Source organism: Athene cunicularia (assembly GCF_003259725.1).
Source record: "Athene cunicularia isolate RWA chromosome 1 unlocalized genomic scaffold, athCun1 chr1_part1, whole genome shotgun sequence".
Lineage (NCBI taxonomy): Eukaryota > Metazoa > Chordata > Aves > Strigiformes > Strigidae > Athene > Athene cunicularia.
The window spans coordinates 115,780,316-115,785,348 of NW_020799091.1; positions in this window are offsets into that span (position 1 = coordinate 115,780,316).

Here is a 5,033-nt window from a genome sequence, read left to right on the forward strand (position 1 = left end):
CCCGTGCCCAACACATGAGCACAGCAAGCACCCAGCAGTCACACTACAGCACCACAGTCACCCACAGCTGCTTGTCATCTCAGGAAACACCTCCCTCCATGCTCTGTATCCCCCCCTCTTTACACTCAACTACAGGCTTGGCTGGTAGGACTGCTCCTCATTAAGACTGCCTACTAGCTGTATTTGTAAAGCTTTGTTTTCCAGGGCTGATCATTTTGTAGTACTTTGATCATTTACATCAAAACCATGAGTCTTCTGCCTCAGGCTTTTGGGGTGATCTCAGTAAAGGGCAGTAACACTGGTGTGTTATAACACTGAAAGTTTTGGCCACAGTCATACTGACACTACCATCAACAAACTATGTAAAGTTACCCAATTACAAGTTGGTTAGAAAGTTAATGAAGAGTCCATGTGTCATAGGGGGGAATCGAGCAGTTTGACTAGTGCTGCAGTCTGGAGCAGAAGACACAGATTTACTGTTTTAGAGGGCCAGGGACACAGATCAGTGAGCAGTCAAGTCAAGCAAGCAAGTCAACTACTTCAACTTTCCAATATGGTCCAATATTTTAGCCACATTCAAGACAGTATGATTTTCTCTGTTAAAAAAATGCTTCTGGGACTGTAAAAGCTCTAGCTACCTATAATCCAGCCTCCCACAGGCAGCTTTCCACCAATCCACCAACCTGATGCAGGCAGGAATGGCTCCACATTCCAACTGCTCTGCACTGGTTCGAAATGAGATCCCAGCCATCCTTCCACACACTTTTGGAGGAAGAGCTAACACACCAGAAGGTGACAGAAAAGGCTCTGCACTGCCTGAAAGCCATGGCTAGGGAGCTGCCCTAACTCTCCCCAGAAAGGCAAGCATGCTCCACAGAGCACCCTGCCTAGCGTGACATTCTACTCTAGGCGTACCAGTACCTGAAAAATTGACTTTTGATGGCAAAAACTTCTTTAGAGTTTCTAATCATCCTTAGATGATTAAACCTACAATACAAAAACATTTATATTTCAGGATTAGAAAAAGAAATCTTAACACTTTAGGACAAAAACATTGGTGTAAGCTTTTTTTTTTTAATATTGCATTTCAAAGTGCTGAAGTAAAACATTTTACTTTTTCTGAATTTTATATTTCTCAGGTCTCTTCTCCCGTGACTCCAATCAAGCTGCATTTAGTTCAGATTCAAATTAATTGTTCTCGAGCTAAGCTTAATTTTTACTAATAGCAGGTGTTCCACAAAAGCTATATGACAAACTATAATTGCCCATGTTTTCTAAATACAGCCATTCAACATATTGTTCTTTCCTGCCTACATCTGCAGCACCATGACACATCAGGTTAACCTTCATGTTCCCTCAGGACACTCACATACTCCACTACCTACCCCAGGGTTAGCCCAATCCCATGAACAGTTGTTTCAAGAAGCTTTTCTGGCAGGAATCACTTCTCAGAAAAATCCCTCTAAACCTTCATCAACAACACAGAAAAACTTTCTATCAGGTTAGGAGTAAAGGAAGGCAGGCAGTGGACAGAAGAGGCATTTGATTAGCTTACATATTATGAAAGGGCACCCCTAACTACTCTGGGTGCTCCTACAAGAAGCAGTGGATCCCTACCCAAATAATCATAGATTTCTTGTAGACAACAAGGAAAGAAAATTAGCACTGGGGAAGAAGTCACAGCTAACCATCCTGACCAGAACAGGGGACCGATACAGTTTGATCAAAAACTGCAAGTATACCTGCCTGTTACCTCATGGCTCTTAATTATTCAAAGATGGAGTAACTCAGACAGGATTAAGTAAATGCATTATAACCAAGACCCAAAGAAAAACAGAACTTCCTGCTCTTCTGCTCATCACTTTCATCCATTACCTTGGAGGCTGGACTAATAAAACAATAAGCAAATGCTGATAGTTGGCAGTGAACATCCGCTAGGTTGCTTTGCTGTCTCAAAACAGCAGGCACGATCTTATCACAATCTCAGAAAGCTGATCTTAAGACTTGAGAAAAACTGTTTTGCCTGTCCTAATACAATTCATGTAAAAGGTTGACGAAACTGGGAAGTGGTGTGGTATCTTCAGAAGCAGCAAGATTTCTCAGACTCTAGCACCTAGTTAAACATGATACTGAAAAAATTACTTAGGCAAGTAGTTAATATGGAACAGTACAAATTGGACGTGCCACGGTGCTATGAATTATTAGCGTGCAAGTACAAGCAAGAAACAGGTTCATCTTCTCCAGCAAATTCTTTAAATAGCTGATTTACTTAAAAAGCAGACCAGTGAGAGCACTGCAGCTTTTTCCTTATGTTTCCATTTCTCAGGAGGGCAATAAGAAAACTAAGAGATACAGATTAAGAGATGACCAAAGAAAATAGCATCACAGCTGTACATGATTTCATAAAATTCTTTAAAGTAAATCATCTTGAGATTAAACAAATACTATACCGTAAAATACCCTACTAAAAGTCACATTCACACTCAAAATGTTTAAGAGTTCATTTTTAAACCCACATTCAAAGAGGATTAGTCTGGAGTATAATTAAGAGAATGAGTTTCACACAAGGTCACAACTTGAAGGTGGTTTGTTTTGTTGACTATATTATAGTCATGTAAATTGATGACATTTTAGTTGCTTGATATTTGGCTACTTCTCTTTGCAAAAGATTCCTTCCCTCATGACATCACACAGGAAACCTCATCTCTTCCTTGGACAAGACTATATTGCTCTAACATTTTGTCTAGAGTTTTGTCAACAGAAAAGCCCAAACTCTGGAACTAATCACAACCCAGCTGTGGAGAATGACCCCGAATTTTTTTAAAGTCCTACTCCATTCTGAGCACAGTTAAATCAGCATGTAAGCACCAAACTGGTATACTTCATGAAACACCCACCTTAAGCATCATCTGCTACCTGTTGGTTCGAAGGACTAAGCAAAGAATTACTTTCTCTGCCCTCAGGTAGCATGTTTTGCACCACACTGAATAGCTCAGGGAATCATAGCAGAATGTAGGTTAAAAAAGAACCCTAGAGGTCACAGCTACCTTTTTGTGAAGCTAGTGAAAACAAGCAGCTCCAAAACCAGAATTGTTTGCAACAAATAGAGGCAGAACTCTATGCAGACATCCTTAGCTGCATGCAAGAGGTTAAGAACTTCCCACTTACAATATCATAAAAGAAAATGACTCTAAGCAGCTTCCTGCGTATGCTATCAATTCTTTCACTTCAAATAGCCCCCATTATGCCAACATTTTGTACTTTTTTTTTTTGAAAAAAGAATCTTTCATTCTTCAAATGCTGCATTTCTCCAAACTGACCAAGTCAAAAAAGCCCAAAACTAAACAGTTTCATGGCTTTGAATGCTGACTTTAAAGTTAAAACATGTTTTAAGGTTTCAACTCCAACAGTTAACATCTCTGCTCCTACATATGAAGGGTGACTGATAAGAGGGAGAGGAAAATGACAAAAAAAAATCATTGGACTAAAATGTTAAAACACTTAAATCCCCAAAACATCTACTCAAAATGTCTTTTCCTTGCTTCCAAGTTGCATGAGGTACATGCAGGAAAAGCATAGGAAAATACACCAACTTTGATCACAAATAAACATACACTGCAAGCACTTTCTAAAAAATACTACTCATTTTAAAGGCAGCACAGCATTACTGAAACTATAACTCATATCTCCGATTTCTCTCCTGCAGTACTGGTTGCGTGATATTTGCAAGTGATGGACAGTGGCAATGGTCCTAACACAATCTGTATCACAACATTCCACAAAGTCTCACAGCACATAAGCTGCTACAGCAAGCAAATTGATTTATTGCTGTTCACTAAAATAGAGAAGGATTTCTTTGCCAGAAGTTTCAAAAATCTGCAGCCACTTGAATTTTATACGAACGCCAACCCTCCTTTCTGTTCCCCTTCCATGTTCAAATGAACAGGGTTACGTAAAATGCTTTTGCTACTGTCAGGGTAGGAAAGGGTGCTACTTTTGATTAAAACTTGGCATTTTGACTGGTTTATTTCAGGTAATAGAGTAGTGAGTACTGTGGTACCCCACAGGAGGTATGTATCCCCTTCTCAACATGTTTCAAATGTCCTTTAGTTGTCTCTGCTGGTACAAAAAAGGAAGTCACTCCGTTTCCACGGAAGTGTCTGTGCATACTCTCTATATAACATATATCCAAAAGGTTTGATGAAAATCAAGCTTGTACCATTAGGAACCAGAGTCTAACATCCAGTATCAGAATGAGCTGCTACAACAGCCACACCTGAAGTCTTCCCTATTGACATCTACAAGCAATACCAGATTTTTTTTTTCCATTTACCAAAGAAAGTCAGCCTATTCCTGAGTAAGTTTAGGGTCATCTGTTGTCTTCCTCATCTGTCAGTTTATCTGTAAACCAGAAGTGATGGGCTGACCCTTGCCAGTTTCTTAAACTACAAGCACTGCACAGGAGCTAGGAGTTAGTTGTTTTATGTTTAGCTGCAAAGGGGAAAAATTTTATAAGGAACTCCAGTGTTTTAGTGCCTTCGGTGTAGCATCATGCACTGGAATATTTCAAAACTGTGCTGTACTCTTTTACCCTCTGACAAGCCACAGACAGGTTCTGCTATAACAGACATTTCCTGTGATGAACCTCCAGTTGTTAAGATGAACGTAAACAAACCTTTCTCCCTACCTGCTTTCAGCCTTGCCTACACAACCCGAGAAACCCTGAAGAGGTTTCAGACCTCCAGAGGTCACTGCTACCTTTTTCACAGCCAGCGAAAATGAGCAGGTCAGCGGGTCAGAGACTCCCAGCTGTATTTACAGCAGATTAAGCCCTCCCTCCTCTCCCGCACCGGGCGGGGCTCACGCTGGCCCCTGCTCACACCCCAAAACAGGTTCGGGCGCCCCAAGTCGGACGCGTTTGCTACAGTCCGAGCACACCCGCTCCCCGGCTCCCACGCCCGGGCCAACACCACCCGTCGGCCGAGCCCGCCGCCAGCACAGGCCCCGCCAGCGGGGCAGGCCCTGTCTCTTAT